This window comes from Hyaena hyaena, unplaced genomic scaffold (assembly GCF_003009895.1).
Source record: "Hyaena hyaena isolate Hyena2069 unplaced genomic scaffold, ASM300989v1 scaffold_324, whole genome shotgun sequence".
Taxonomy (NCBI): domain Eukaryota; kingdom Metazoa; phylum Chordata; class Mammalia; order Carnivora; family Hyaenidae; genus Hyaena; species Hyaena hyaena.
Window position 1 is genome coordinate 1,048,412 of NW_024080955.1, and position 17,358 is coordinate 1,065,769.

Consider the following 17,358-nt stretch of genomic DNA (forward strand, 5'->3'; position numbering starts at 1 on the left):
GTTACAATTAACATGCCTTTAGCTTTTGTGTCTGCTTTGTAGTCAGACTGCAATAGCACCTAAACCCTTGGAGAAGGTATATTGATAAATGTGATGGTGAGAATAATGAGAAGGTGAATTATTATCAAACTCTGAAATATACTCTGAAAGAAGCACTGAAATGTTCTAAATCCAATCAAGAAAAAGATTCCATCTACCACCAGACAATGAAGATTCAGACAACAGAATATTAATCAAATCCCCAGCTTTGATTGTTTTGCAGTATCTTTTGCTTGTGTAGGGAAGTTATAGACTTCTGTTAAATCTATTGAAACAAATGTGTAACAGCCTTTTCATAACACTGTGTAAATACTTCCTTGAGTTGCTAGAAGATGCACTATTTTGAATAACTGCTTTCCTCATTTCAAGTAACTCCCATATTAGTTTTTTTCCCCCAAAGGTTTGTAAAATTCTAAGTTTCCATTGAGCTAAAGTTTGAGGCAGTTTTTGAACCACCAGGCTTACTTTTCCTGCCTCCTGTGTGGCATAGTTTGAGTCAGCCTGAGGACAAAGGTACGCTGCTGAAAATTCTCCTTTATTTTACTAGTATATTGTCATTTGAGGTGATAATGAAGGATCCAGTGACCTGTAACTTATAATTTCACTGTAGTGTAGTGTTAGCTGCTGGCAGAACCTAACATGGTTTCTTCCATATGGTAGTTTGTTGTTTTGTTTCTTTCCTTGTGATGTCTCCATTAAATGAAATGTCCAGATTAAAGTCCATGAAGATACCCACAAGCTTTTTTTTAAATCTTTAAATCTAGCCTATTGATTACAAAGCTGAATACTCTTTATGTCCTCTATCCTCTATAATATCTGACCATATATTTTTTTAGAAGAGGTTAGATTCAAAAATTTCAAACCTTGGGGTACCGAGGTGGCTCAGTTTCTTGACTGTCTGACTTTGTCTCAGGTCATGATCTCATGTCTTGTAAGTTCAAGGCTCACATCAAGCTTGTTGCTGTCAGTGTGGAGCCTGATACAGATCCTCTGGACCCCTCTCTCTCTGCACCTGCTTGTGTGCTCTCTCTCTCTCTCAAAATTAAATAAACATTAAAAAAATTACAAACCGGGCTCCTAATCTCATTAGTTTCCCAGTAACAAACTCATAAGTAGACAGGTTTAGGTATTAACAGCTAATTTTAACGAGTTAAAAACACTTTATGTTTTAACATCAGGAATATCCATTAATTCAAATATAAGTTTATGTTTGAGATATATGCCTACAATCACCGGAACATATTTAAATCTCTGGATGGACAAAACTTAATAACATTCAAATGCAAAATCTCAATCTTTGAGACTCAGGTTCTTATCTCCAAATAAGGAGTTACCTTTACAGATTTCCTTCAAGATTATATTTTCATCTCTGAAGAAGATACTAGAACTATCCTCAGCTTTCTTGTGATATTTCCTCACCATTGGTGATTAGGTTAATTCTCAAGTAATTTTTGTTATAATATCATGTAATGTTTTTGCCAAATTCTAATTTGGGTGACTTGGTCTCTTCCGAGATTATCATATTTTGGTGGTTCTAGTGTCTGAGAAATGATCATAATTTTAAGAACAGTCTGAATGTTATTAGTAAATATATTCCTTCTCCTGAGATTTGTTACTAGATATCAGTTAAAATCAGTGGGGTAAATGAGTTTGGATTCCTTTATGGAGCACTGAAGGATTTTAATTACCACACCCTGTTTGGCACAGTAACCAGTCAAAACTATTTCTTCTGGATTCATATGTTTGTTGTTTAGATGTACCTTCATCTTATTCACAATTATTCCATTATTAAGGGTTATATCATGAAGCAACTCTTAAATACAAATGTCAGTTTTGAGGGGCTTGGGATTTCCACTAGCAGTTATGACTATGACTTCTATGTTCATATGACTCAAAACATGATGCATGATTCCAAAAGCAAGTCTATTTTCACTACAGATGTTGACCCTTTAGCGACTTGGCTCCAGAAGGAGCTCTTAGCAGAGCCATTTACATTGATTTAACATCTGAGAAACCATTAGATTTTCTCATCTGTCACAAATCAGTAATAATATATTTAGCCTCTTCTGTTTGAGATAAGAATCATCTATAGAGAGAATAAAAATTGATTACCAAATGTTTATAAAATAACACATTGAGTCAAGTGAGCTCATGAATAGTCAACTGATATCCACCAGGTATGATTTCATCGGGAATATCCATTAATGTGGCAAGATTTAAAATGTTGTATGAGTGCAGAATTATAAAAGAAGGAAGTAGTTTTCTATATTATATGAGGTTAGCAAAGTGACAGAAAAATGTCGTATGTTATCAGTTAGAAGCAAAGTTTGGAGACAGTAAGGCAATAATAAATTTAACTTCCCAGAACAAAACTGGCAGACTAAAATTTTACTATGTGGAAATGGTTACTGCCTATAGAGAGTAGATTAGTCATAGCTCTAGCATCCAAAATTACACTGTAATATGCTGTAGTCTATTATGTCATTGTATTGGAGTAGATAATACTACAACATGTTCAAATATGTCAGGTACAAAGGTCAAGACTTATGATAATAAGGAAGCCACAGAGTGGTGTATAACAAAAAGCACATTGTGAGTGAAAATCTGAAGTTCCAGTGCTTCAAATTTAGAAAAGCTATAGTAGAGAAATTGTACTGATAACTATATTGCAGGAGAGGGGGAAAAAAACACTTTTTCCTCTCCCCTCCTAGTTATTTTGGTGGAGTTCCTATAAATTACACTAACAAAAGATAGACTAACAAAAGAAAAGCTAATAGAAGTTTATTAACATATGCATCACACATACACAAGGGAGCACTCAGGAATGAGTAACTCAATGGGATGATTTAAATTTGGACTTATATAGTGTCACAGCAAAAGAACAACAAAGTTTTAAAGTGACAAGACAAAGGAAAACAACTTACAGTTTTAAGCATGGTAACTTGTAAGAAGATAAACATCTGGAAGAAGCTAATAGACTGGCTTTTGTCTAGTTAGTAAGATTTGTTATATAAATTCTTCTTGTGCTCTATTTGAGATGATAAGGTTCTAGAGTTGTCTGTGGTGATTGACTTCAGTTCTTCCTGGTAGAGAGGGGGAAAAAGATAGTTTTACAAGTTATGTCCTACTTTTACACAAAAAGGGGGAAGGCAAAGAATTTTTCTTTTATCTGCTTTTTTCTCAATTGTCTATAGCTTGAATTATTCAATATGCCAAAGTGGCATATTTGGATGTGTCATATTCTGCTACTGTTCAATATCCTACCATTTTCAAACCTTCCAAAGTTCTTTCTTGGTGGCTGGTTAAAGAAAGTTCTTAGTAACTCATAGTCAGTTGACTGCTGCTTGCTTTGCTGATGGCATGAAGTAGGTGATGGATTGGTTATTAGCAAATTTGTAATGTATCTTTGGAGACATAGTGGCTCTTTGCAACACAGTTTTTTTTTTAAGAAGGTAGATTCCTCAACTAAAACTTCCTTAGTGATGAAGAAAACATTAAACCCACATTTAAAAAAAGATGCTACCTCCCTCACTGAAAGATAATTAAAGTATTTATACAGTGACTGAAAAAAACCATGAAGGTGCTTTAGTACACCTTTGTTACACAACTGTCCAAGTGACTATTGATTTTCTCAACTGAAAGCAAGCAGAAAACAAATGTTGACTTAAAAAAAAATGTATAGCTCTAGTAAAGAAAGAGTGGCTCAGTCAGTTAAGACTCAGACTCTTGGTTTCCACTCAGGTCATAATCTCATGGTTCATGGGTTCCAGTCCTACATCAGTCTCAACGTCTGTTGGGATTCTCTGTCTCCCTCTTTCTCTGCCCCTCCACTGCACTCTCTCTGTCTCAAAATAAATAAATAAACATCTCCTTAGAAAAAAAGTAAACAGAGTTCTATTACAGTAAGGCAAATTGCATCTGAAAAAACATAGGCAAGAATAATAGCTAGATTTATTATAACTAGAAAATTAGATGTTATAATTAAATATATTTATGACCCCAAGATCTGAGATAAAATTATAGCCTTATCCATGAGATTCCCTAAATAGAAAAAAAGGCTTATAAAATTATGATCAATGGTGCCTGGGTGGCTCAGTCAGTTGAGCATTCAACTTAATTTCAGCTCAGGTCATGATCTCATGAGTTCCTGAGATCAAGTCCCAAATAGGCCTCTGCACTGAAAATATGTCTTTATTTCTGTATTTTGCATGAGAAAGAATTGTTCTGATTCTTTATCTAAAATTAGCTGAAGCTAATTTTAGATAAACCAGACTTAGAGTCTGGGTGATCGAATCCAAACACCATTTCAGTATTAAAGCAGACTTCTATCCTCAAGAAAGGAGATGTGATGAAACTCTGGTATACAATAATTTCATTTAAGAACCTGATCCTGGCATGAAGGTAGTATTATTCTCAATCCAAGTCTTGGAACTAAATTCTGTAAAGGAACATTTATTATAAGATCACAGTATGTGTTTATTTGAGATCATTTATTATGAGATCACACAAGGTGCTACAGCTCAGGAGGCAGCTTGGGGAATAAATTTCTCTATTGCCTGCCGAAATGAAGGACTTAGACAGGATCATAAAAACAACAACAACAACAAACTTGAGGGTCATGAAAAGCCACAACTTAAGTGCATTTTTACATGAGGTCAGAGATTACATGTAGTCTTTCATGTCCAGGTGAGAGAGAATACTCATATTAAGTAAGAGCAGGATGCAGTTTCTGGGATAAATAAAGGTTAGTCACTCTCGTTTGATTGAGTTACTATGTATGAGGATTCTTCAGGGACTTGTACAGCAGAAATAAAAATTAAATATCTTGATTTAAAAACAAAAATATACTTTTTTAACTATTGAGATAAAGATTCATTTGTGAGCAATATAATTTAACTGGAAATTTATGGATTATAATTTATTTTTTTTTCTGTTACCTGAAAAGCAAAGCCTACCTTTTGTTTGATACATTTAAAGATTCAATGAATTTCATAAAGTATGATAAGCCCATATAAAAGAGTATTGAAGCTTAAAGTTTTGCCTTTCAAGTGTAATACATTTACCTTACACTCAATGAATCAATTTGAGTATTGCTATAAGCCATTTACTAGCAATTCTGAAAATAAACTACCACCTGTTATGTAATATGTTAGATTAAAATATTTTTCTTAAATTTCATTCAGCATACTATCAATATTATAAATGATGTGCTATAACTTAGAACATTTCTAAGCCTATACATTAATGTGCAATAGTGCACATAACACTAAAACTTGGCTTAGCAGATCACTGCATCACACAATTTATTTTTATTTCTACTAAGGTAAATATTTAGTCCCTAAGTTTCTATATCAATTTTATTTTAACTATTAAACATGTGTAGTTTCCTAAATAATTCCAATTTACATTTACATTTTACACTGTTTGCACATAGACACCAAATTTATCTGAGGCCAAATCTGTCCTTCCAGTGTCATATCAGACTGTTTTTTGGATAATTGAATGATGTTTATTTATATTTCATTACTCCAAAGTCAACATTTTCAAAATTCTTACAATTAAAAAAAACCAATTTGGGCTTTGAAAGATTTCCTAGGCATTTTCTCCCTATTAGAGATAAGGAAATATCTTTCATATTATTGACTTCCAAATTTTCAATCAAACTCTTTATATTATTAGAGATTTAATAATTCATAACAAATATATTTGGGTTTCCGATAGACCTTATGTTGTATATTACTTTATGGTTTGCTTTATTTCCACCAAAATCACTTATAATATTTGATCGCATAATGATGTTCCCCAACAGTACATTCTGAGCAATAATTAAATAATATCATATAGAGAAAAAGACATGAATTCCAAAAAGAAAGAGAAAAGTAAAGGTAAAACATCAGAATGAATGGGGCGCCTGGGTGGCTTAGTCGGTTAAGCGTCCACTTTCGCTTAGGTCATGATCTCGCGGTTCGTGGGTTCAAGCCCCACATCAGGCTCTGTGCTCACTGCCAGCTCAGAGCCTGGAGCCTATTTCAGAGTCTGTATCTCCCTCTCTCTCTGACCCTCCCCTGCTCACCCTATCTCTCTCTCTCTCTCCTAGAAATAAATAAAAATATTTAAAAAAATTCAGAATGAAAGATCTGAGAATGATGCATAACAGTAGCAGACAAACATAAGCTGAAATATTGTGGCCTGCATATTTAGAAACCAAGAACCAACTCAATCTGCATCAGAGAATTACAAAATTAAAATTCAAGGTACCCTAGACATAAGAGTTTTGGTGGGCATTTGTTAATTAAGAATCATTGTTAAAAAAGTTTAAACCTAGATGTACATCCATACCCTCTACAGAGAGAAATAACTATTTCTTACACTCTTAGGAGAGATAGTAAATATATTTTCTGGAAAATGTACACAAGGGAGTACTTAGGTGCAGGTGGGAGCTGGCTAGCTAATGGTTAGGATGCCGTATTGAAAACTGAGGAATTATGTAAAAGCACATATTGCCAAAAGGAGTCCTCCAGCTCCACTTAGCACTGAGGGTGCTACCTAGAATGCTAATGGCTTCTGTTTTACCAAACTTCTCAGTGGCAGCTTCTTTCCTGAGGCAACAGCCTAGCTCAAAATAAAGAACTATAAATACTTATATTGAAGAACTCCCCAATGAAATGATTGGACCTTGTCAAATCATAGCCTAATATACCACTAAGTACCTTTCATGGGCATAGGATTTATGGTCAGCTTTTAAGTGCTTCACTCTTAAATATGAATGGGCAGCCAAGGATTATCAAATATTTGTGGAAAGAGCCTATAATGATGATTTATGAAGGAAAATCATTAGCTGATTTATGGGAAGAGAGGATGTTTGAAGAGTGGATGAGGCATTAAGTAAATCCTAGTGAGCATACAAATGTATTTACCAGAAGAATTTACTAATATTCTAAGTCTTATTAACAGTCATTTTTGAATACTGATCAAGATTTTGTAGTAATATCCAAGTTGAGTGATTTTTCTGTAGCCAAATCCAGCTACTCCAAAGCAAGTTCTAATAATTTCCTTATGGCTGACATTAAGATATTCTAAATATGATTAATGAATAAGTCTTCAAGGTCATTATAGTTTAATTATTAATTCTATATCAGTGTCAGGAATTGTGGGCTCTTACGAGAGCATAACTTTAGATCTGAGATATGTACTTCAGGGCTACCATGCCTAAATTAGTCTTACTGTCTCATTAACAAGCTTTATTTTGCTACTGTACTGACTCCCAACCACATCTTTTAAGTATTCTCTCTTCTCGTGATGTTTTTAAAAAATAGAGTGAAAGATTCCAGAGACTTCTGCTTAGGGCTAGTATTTATTATATCTTTCTTATTCACTTTTATGAATATTTGTCTTGAATAATTTAAAGATGTTTTGAAAGGCAGTACAACATTTTCTTTAAAACCACAGATTTGGTAATGATACTACTTTGGTGTGTAGTATAACCTTGCCAATTACTAGTTGATCAATTTACCTAGTGCTCTTAGTCTCAGTTTCATTATCTATAAAATGAAGATAACAAGAGTAAATAATGGACTTGTAAGAATTAAATGAATTAATAATCCTGATGAAGAGCTTCAAACAGCTTCAGGATACAGAAGTCAATAAAATTTAGCTGTTTTTTTTTTTTTTTAAAGAAGCTACTTCCATTTCCTTGGGAATGTTTTTCTCTTAGGTTACATTTACAATCATCTCTGCCATATAATTAATTAACCTTTCATAATGAGCAAATGATTTCCAGATAACTATGTAACAGCAGAAACCTTTTAAGGGCTTGTGATAATGCAAGTTTGATAGGGCTTCCAGAGTTAGCGTAACATGTAAGCATATCCCATTTTAGAACTTGGAACTTATTTTTAAGAAATGAATTGTATTTTGAAATAAAGATCTTGGTATATTTGCTATAGTGACTTGATGAATAATTGATAATTTAGAAAATATTTAATGACCTACAGTGGATTAAACCATCAAGTTGAAGGGGTTCTCCATTTCAGAAATATACTGAACCCAACTTTGCCTCACAAGATGTTTTATATGTCATCAGAAAAATGAAAATAGTGTGAAATATTTGAGAAAATTCATTTCTATTGCTCACCATATGTTCATATAAAGAATAAAGATATAAATCTTCTTTTATATTTCATCAATTTTCTACCTTCTCCACTGAACCACAATGTTTCTGAAACATTAATGGTTATAAATTACACATTAAATTTCTCAAATGGGCTATATCAAATATGACTAGGCACCTTGATACTAATTACAAGTTTAAATTTATAAGATTAAATTGGTACTTTCTCTAAGAAGGAGAAATCTGAGTACAATATATTAATAGGAACTTTTGGAGGCAGGAATCTTAACAAGTGAATTACATTTAATTTAGACAAATAGACTCAGCCTTACAGAAGTACTCCCAAGAAGAAAAGTAAGTTAAGTGTTTTAAATAGCAAAGAAGCTACGATTAATAGCACAAATTATATTTCCTAATATTATTAAGGATTTTACTGTCATTTGATCATGATAGACATATCACTTGTATAATTAATGGAAAAATAAAATTTAAAGTGTTCAGTTCTTTTAATTGGAATGATAAAAATTTCTACTTCCCAAGCCTTTATCCCATAGTACATTGGTGGGACTACTTTGTTATAATATGTAAGAATAATTTCCATTTAACTTAAATCGTTACTTATTCACTATAATTTTGAATGTCTATTAAGTGCCTGATAGGAATAATCAAGTATAATATGTTCACAATAGAATCTTTTCAAAATATTGAAAAATTTTAGAACTATGAAGGATATATAATCTCTGTTGAGTATAGAAATATGAGTACCAATAATTCAAAACTGTAGATTTGACTATAATAAACTTGATTTAAAAACAAGCAAGTTATGAGTAAAAACATTAGTACTTTCAAATATATATGCATATATTATTAAATGAAAAAACAATTTGACTAAAATAGCAGTTGTATACTATTTGGTTTTTGACTAAGAGACAATGACCTTAGTCTAGAACAGAATAATGAAAGTTAAAGTACATATTTAATGCCTTATCTCCATCTCCCTTTAATAACGTAAGAAAAAATCGAAGTCAAAGTCTTTTATTAACACAGTTGATAATAGTAGTAATTCAAACATATTTTGATTGTAATCCAAAGTTTAGAGAAGTCTCTGACTTCCAGTAGTGCCACACTTAATACAAAACAATGAAAATAAGTACTCTGACATTCAGAGGCACTAGCGGAAATTTTAAAAGCAATAAATATTAATGCAAACCTTGGACTTTGCTTCTCAGTTCAACTGTCTTTTCCAAAACACCAGTCTTCAGAGAAATAAGCAAGAGCAGCCAGAGGATATTCTTTGATTACTACAACATCTGATGCCAGCCATCAAAACTGGAGTTATGTTAAACACCTGAAATCACAGAAAATACTAATTGTATTTTGTATTCTACATATTTCATCATGTACTCAAGCATTAATGAAATGGTAATTTTCTTTATCTTATCACTTTGTGTTTATAACTAATGATGCAAGAGTAAAGTGCTTGTGTATTTTGTAATCATTTACCCATTCATTTATTTAACAAACATTTACTGACTTTGTAGATATTGACAAAAATCTTGGATGTCTTTCAAATGCGAGATATTACAAGGCAATGTTTAAAGTATTTGATAATTTATTTCAGTCATATCTGTGTTTATCAGACATTAGGATATAATTATTGAAAATTATAATAGTATTTTCTGTAAATATGTTAAAAACATTTATACTCTAATATTTTAACTTCCAAAATAACACTTATTCAACGTATCTTGCAAATATCAAATATACACATACACACACTGCTATCATTTCTAGTTCCACACTCATGAAATATCAATGCTACAATTTTGGTGCTAACTCCAGTCCTTATTTCTATTTACTGAAAAAATGTATTTTATTTTTAAGATGAATTGGTTCATAATAAGAAGTAACAGAATAGGGTGATTAGAATCAGGGACTCTTGAGCTACAGTGTACTACACCAGTCTGCTGCTTTCTTCCTTAGCAACTTGGGGACTGTTACTTACTACTACTTAAACTTTCTGTGCCTTATCTTTCTCATTTCAAAAATGAAGAAAAATATAATCGACCACATAGAATTTTGTAAAGGTTCAATTATTTAAAACATGGACCACATAGAATAATACCTGACAAATAATATTCTATATTAGCCATTATTACCACTAATATATTGCTCGTAACCAGCTTTTTACTAGCAGTTATAAAGAAGAGTGAGTCCATTGAGAATTTTTCTCTACTTCATTTTAATGACTGACTATAGTAGTGGTCCAAATATTTTTGACTAACTGAACTAATAATACTGTATGGAATGGTTGTGTCATTATATGTTAAAACAACATTCAACTTTGGGCCTATTTTTATTTTCCATACTTGTCAACTATTTTTGTTTGCAAATGCCAAAACACTTACTTCAAATGAAACTGAACTATAGTGGGACTTCCTTGGCTACATTACTGAGCCCCAAGGAAAGCAGAGATGTCTCCTTTAAGATACCTATAGATATGAAAAGGCCTTGAATGCTATCTTATGCCTCTTTCATTTCTTTCTTCTTTTTTTAACGTTTATTCATTTTTGAGAGACAGAGACAGAGTACGAGCAGAGATGGGGCAGAGAGAGAGAGAGAGAGAGAGAGGGAGGGAGGGAGACACAGAATCTGAAGTAAGCTCCAGGCTCTGAGTGTCAGCACAGAACCCGACGCAGGGCTTGAATGTAGCAACCACGAGATCATGACCCAAGCCAAAGTTGGACACTTAACAGACTGAATGGCCCAGGTGCTCCTCTTTTCTTGTTTTTGTTCTTTCTTTTTCTCTTTCTTTTTCTTTCTTTCTTTCTTTTTCTTTCTTTCTTTCTTTTTCTTTCTTTCTTTCTTTCTTTCTTTCTTTCTTGCTTGCTTGCTTGCTTTTTTTCCTTCTTTCTTTCCTTCTTTCTGCCTTTCTGCTTTCCTTTCTTTTTTAATTAATTTTTTTTTTTACTGTTTATTTTTGAGAGAGAGAGACAGAGAGCACGAGAGAGACTCAGAATATGAAGCAGGTTCCAGGCTTGGGGCTTGAACCCGCAAACCACAAGGTCATGACCTAAGACAAACTCAGAGGCTTGAGGACTACGTCACCAGGTGCCAGGCGCCTCTCTTCCTTCCTTCCTTCCTTCCTTGCTTGCTTCATCCTTCCTTCCTCTCTTCCCTTCCTTTCCTTTACCTTCACTTTCTTTTCCTAATTGACTTCTTTATTTCTCTGGCTGTAACAGAGTTTGAAACCATGACCAGAAAGGAAACAAAATTAATTATCTTCCAAAGTTGTACACCTTGCCCTGAAATATGAAGATAATTCCAAACTGCTGTCAAATTGGGTTGTCCTGTTTTGTATTTAAACTTCATCCAAGTTTTCTCCTTACATCAGTCAGGGAAGTAAACATAACCTGCCATCTGGTGGAAGTGAGGAAAATGATTTCAGGAGGAAGCAATGACTATCTAACAAGAATGCAAAGTTCAATGCTTACTAGACATATGCAGCGGAATATGTTATTTGCACAACTGGATGCTAGAACGAGACAAATTTGGGACCTCATGTGTTATCAGAGGACAAGCCTTGATTGTTGCCTTATACTGACATCTACCACGTTTTCAAGGGAAGTTTGAGATCTAAAATGAAAATCTTCTGATTTTAAAGGTAAGTGACTATTTAACAAAATATAGAGAAAAATAAAACTATTTGATTATCAAATTCAGTCCAGGGACCAAGTTTGCTTCCTAATTTTAAAAAGGAGACTTGGGGATGCCTGGCTGCCTCAACTGGTAAAATATGGGACTCTTGAATTCAGTGTCATGAGTTCGAACCCCATGATGAGCGTAGAGATTATTTAACAAAAAGTGTTTAAAATATAAATCTTTAAAAAATAAATCTTAAAAAGGAGACTTGTAAATTTATTTTACTTCAGTAATAACAACTTTAAAGGTTTAATATGTATTTAGTGAGAAGCTTGGGGTAATCAGAGTTGGATTTGAATCCTCAATCATTTTTTTTCTTCTATCATAGTATAAACATAGTCAAGACTTTGAACTTCATGTTCCTCATACAAACCAAGAACATAATATCTACCAAACTGATATAAAGATATACTAAAATAATATACATTAAGCACTTGACCAATAGGAGAATCTTAACACAAACCAATTTACTTCTTCACCTCACATACTTTCTCTAAAATTTCTTTTACAAAAATGAGGAGTTTAAGGAGGAAAAATGGGAGAACCAAAACTGGGAAAAATATTTGCTCTTAAATATATATTATCATTAACATACTAAAATCAGAAGTATGATAATGTCAACAAGTAATATCTATTAATTATTATGAAAATAAGTTAATATTTATAACACATCTATAAAGAAATAGTCTATAATTAAATAGAGTAAGCAGTATGAACAGTGTAGTACAGAGCATAAGAGGTGTAAAATATCAAAACAAAACAAAAAAAATGAAACTTTGTTGTTTCACTTGACAGTTTCTGATCATTTTTCTTGAATGCTGTCATCTGAGAATGAGTTTTTTGGTGCAAATATATCTCATATCTATGATGTTATATTTCTAGTTCAATAAGACCAACCATGTTTGATTCCAAATACTTGAAAACTGTTAAGGAAAGCTTTGCGGAGCAAAGCGGCATCATAAGCAGGATGGCAACTACAATATTTGTTAAATTGGGTTCAGGAGGGCCATTTATTCCATCTGTTATCTCAACTAAACTGCATTTCTGCCTTGAAAGTGTTTCATGAGACTCCAGCGAATGAGGAGCATTTGTGATTCATTTTAGTACCAGAATATTCCAGAATAATTGGCTTTTAGTGGAGAGCTGCCATCATGAGCCAAGTTTTAAAATATGCTATTTTTCTGAATTTTGTGGCCATGGAGGGATACTTTGAAAGGATATTGTAATGGCATGTGCTGCTACTAAAATGTGATTTTATAGTTATTTGCCAGGAAAGGTTCCTTTTAGAATATAATAGAGACAACCACATAGCCCTAGACAGAGAGATATTTCTTATATTCTTGTCCACTGAAGAATTATTAAACTATGGCATTATACATAAGTGACATTTCTAAAAATTGCATAATTAAGCTTCAAATGATTACTCTAATGTTAATTTAATAGTTTTTCAATTTGAGTGCAAAATAAATGATAAGGTAATTCCATGACCAAAGACATGACTATCACATTACCATGCAAAATAATTAAATGTACTATATACTGGGATTAAAGGATGCAAGAGAAGACAGAGATCTTGGTTGATTTAGAATAAATTAGCAGTCTGTATTCTCAATCAGGGCAGTATATTGATAAGATGATTAGGTACATGGGTATTATATACTGATCTATTTCCAAAGCATAGAGGCAACAATTTTTTAAATGTAAAATGATTATATAAAATTAATCCATACAGGGGCACCTGTGTGGCTCAGTTGGTTAAGCGTCTGACTTTGACTCAGCTCATGATCTCACAAGCCCCACATCGGGCTCTGTGCTGACAGCTCAGAGCTGGAGCCTACTTCAGATTCTATGTCTCCCCCTTTCTCTGCTCCTCCCCTGCTTGTGCTCTGTCTCTGTCTTTCTCTCTCTCTCAAAAATAAATAAATATTAAAATGTTTTTAAATTGATCAATACAGAAGTTGAAAAAAAACAGTGCATTTAAATTATATGTTTTTTACTGGTGATGTCTGATTGTCTCAAACTCATTACTTGACTAGCTCAATGTTAGACATGGATGGGGAAATAGATTTTGCTTTCACAATGTTTTCAAACTAAAAAAAGAAACAATAATTGTCGCAATACACTTTTACATGTACTGTTGTAAAGATTTTCCCAGAATGCATGGAAGTACAGAGAAACAAAACAAAAAATTTGGTGTGAGGAAGTCTAGGAAGGAAATTTTTGGTGAAGAAGCTAATAATTAAGATGAATTTTGCAAATTGTCAAGGATTTTATTGGGATAGAAAGGCTTTTGAGTGTTCATTTAAACATATGACATCTGATAGTTGCTTTATAATTGATGGAAGAATGAAGAAAGAATGAATTGTTGGTATAGTATGATGTAAATTACAAGCAGTTCTGCAATATGGATAAAATTTAGGAGTAAACACCAGTACAAAGGATAAATCTAACAGTGAACTTCCTTCATGGAGAGACCTTAGATGTTCCATTAAGAGATTATTGAAATAATTAAATGTTTAAATATTTATTAATTTTGTACATTAGTAGTGCTGAGGATGGTGCGAGGAAGACAAGTCTGGAAATGGATACCAATTAAAAAAACTACTGCAATAATTTGGATAGATTTTTTTGTAGTAGAAATAAAAAGATAAATTCCACAATATTCAAAAAGCTAATACAACAAATTATCATTTGGATATGGAAGGTGAAAGAAAAGGAGACTGAAATGTTTTTCAGGTTTAAATATGTATAACTGGAGGAATGGAGCTTTCACCATATGAAAAAAATTCCAGATTAGGAGCAGGTTTGAGAATAAGGCGATTCAGTTATACAATGTTACATTTGAAATACTTTTCTGAAACTCAGGTGAATATCTGGATTATGTATTCAATTACTACTCTATGACAGGAGCTAGCTACGCTAGGTGTTGAGAATCTTTGAGTATATATATGCCAATTAAAGCAAACATTTGCATACTGGATTTTATACACTGAGTATAAAATAAGACCAAGAAGAATCCTGAAAACTCCAATGTTAATTGGAAAAAAGCTGAAAAAAGCTAAGATTGAATGTGAGAAGAGTAAAATTAAAAGATTGTGCAATCATAAGATGAACAGATAGTTTATCATCCAAACTGATGTATCTTTTAGAGATATAGGTGGTATTATTAATGGTTACATCAGGACAGAAGACGTGAACCCAGTCTACCCCAGGCAAACCAAGGACATATGGTCAAACTAATTACCAAGCAATCCAAGAGACAAGGAAAGGTATAATCATCAGTTCAAAATGCGAAAGAAATTCCAAGTGACTTAAAGATTTATCCATAGTTTCAATATTTCAAGACAGCTTGTGCTTTTAAAAATCTTCCAGATTTTGCCCACTGACCAATCCCAAAGCCACTTCTACATTTTTAGGTGTTCGTTAGAGCATCACCCATTATGACTGAAATTTGTATTAGATTCCTCCTGCGCTATACCATATTACCACAAATTATTGGCTTAAAAAATACAAATTTATTATTTTACATCTCTACTGGTAGAAGTCCTAAAATGAAGATTGGACAGGCTCCATTCCTTCTGGGAGCTGTAGGAGAAGATGTATTCCCTTTTTTAGCTTCAAGAGGCCACTTGCATTCCTTGCTTTGTGGTCCCTGTTCATCTTCAAAGTCAACAGTATCACATTCTCAAATCTCCATTGGACTTGACCTGTGTTCCATTATCACAATGCTCCTCACTGTGACCTGCTTGTCTTCCTCTTATAAGGACCACTGGGTCCACCCAAATAATCCAGTATAATCTTCCCATTTTAGGACCCATAACTTAATCTCATCTGCAACATCTCTATCCCCAGTAGTGTTACATAGTCCTAGGTTTTTAGAATTAGGATGCAGAGATTGGGTAAGTGTGCATTATTCTGTCTGTTACAATCAGTAAGTAAAAATATTTTGGATTTAGATATCTGTATATAATTAATTGTGGAGATTTGACAGAATATGAAATCACCTAAAAAGTGAAATCCTTATTCAAATGGTTCCCCCTTATGTTTTCAAATATGGCAAGCTTCTTTTTTTTTTTTAAATGTTTTATTATTTCTGAGAGAGAGTGAGACAGCGTGAGCAGGGGAGAATCAGAGAGAGAGAGGGAGACACAGAATGTGAAGCAGGCTCCAGGTTCTGAGCTGGCTGTCAACACAGAGCCTGTCGTGGAGCTCGAACCCACGAACAGAGAGATCATGACCTGAGCCAAAATCGGACGCTCTGCTGGCTGAGCCACCCAGGCGCCCCAAATATGGCAAGCTTCTATATATTTCTTTTTTTAAGCACCAGTTTGTGCCATCATATTATTCCTGAAATATTTCTCTTATTCATATTAATATTTGAAATTAATAAATGATATAACTGAGCTACTTTAGTATGACTGATACAGGAAGACTGTGAAGAAGTTAAATGTTCTTTGTGGACTACTAAACTATTTGACTCTTCATGAATTAATGAAATTTCATTAAACACAATGTGTTAAGAAAACATTGAATTCACTGGCAAATAATGCTATTTAATAATGTGTCTCATAGGGAGTTAGCAAAATTTAACTTCCATAAGTAACAATATCTTTAATTTTTTTTGTGAATCTAACATAATATTTAGAATATAACATAGATTCAAATTGAACTGAAGTTGGCAAAGATAATAATACCAATGATCACATACTCAGAGTCCAAATTTTATTACTGGTGACACTATTGTTCATTAAATAACAAGTTAGCAAATCATTCAAATCTTAGTAAAAATTGGTTTATCTTCACTTATTTTTAGGGACAATAATATGAAATAATTATTGGGCCAAGTCATGACTAATTATAATTAATTTTTTTATTTCATTAAGCAATTCTGGAGTCAAAAGTCTTCCAGAGAGCTTTTAAAACTTTAATTTAATGCTCTCCAGGGTTATATAATTCCATTATAGAATATATATTCCTCAGAGAGTATTTACTTTTCTATACCTGATATGCTGGCAAGGAAATGATCTTAAAAAAAGAAATAATAAGAAAATAAAAATTATGTCCTTAGCCTTTCACACAAGATCTAGCTGCAAATATCTTAACAAAGCTCTATTTTCCAATACATGTCTCCCAGGGGCATCTGAGTGACTCAGTAGGTAGAGTTTCTGACTCTTGATTTCGGCTCAGATTATGATCCTAGTGTCATGAGATTCAGCCCTGCTTGAGGATCCATGCTTAGCATGAAGTTTGCTTGGGATTCTCTCTCTCCCTCCTTCTGCTCTTTTTCCCTGCTCATGCTCTCTCTCTCTCTCTCTCAAATAAATAACTAAACAATAATAATAAATAAATATGTGTCTACCAGATAATTTATCAATTGTGCTGGACTTTCACTACTCCCTTTTTAAAATTTTTATTTATTTATTTTGAGAGAAAAACCATGAGCATGGGAGAAGCAGTGAGAGAAAAACAGATGGAGAGAGAGAGAGAGAATCCCAAGCGGGCTTTGC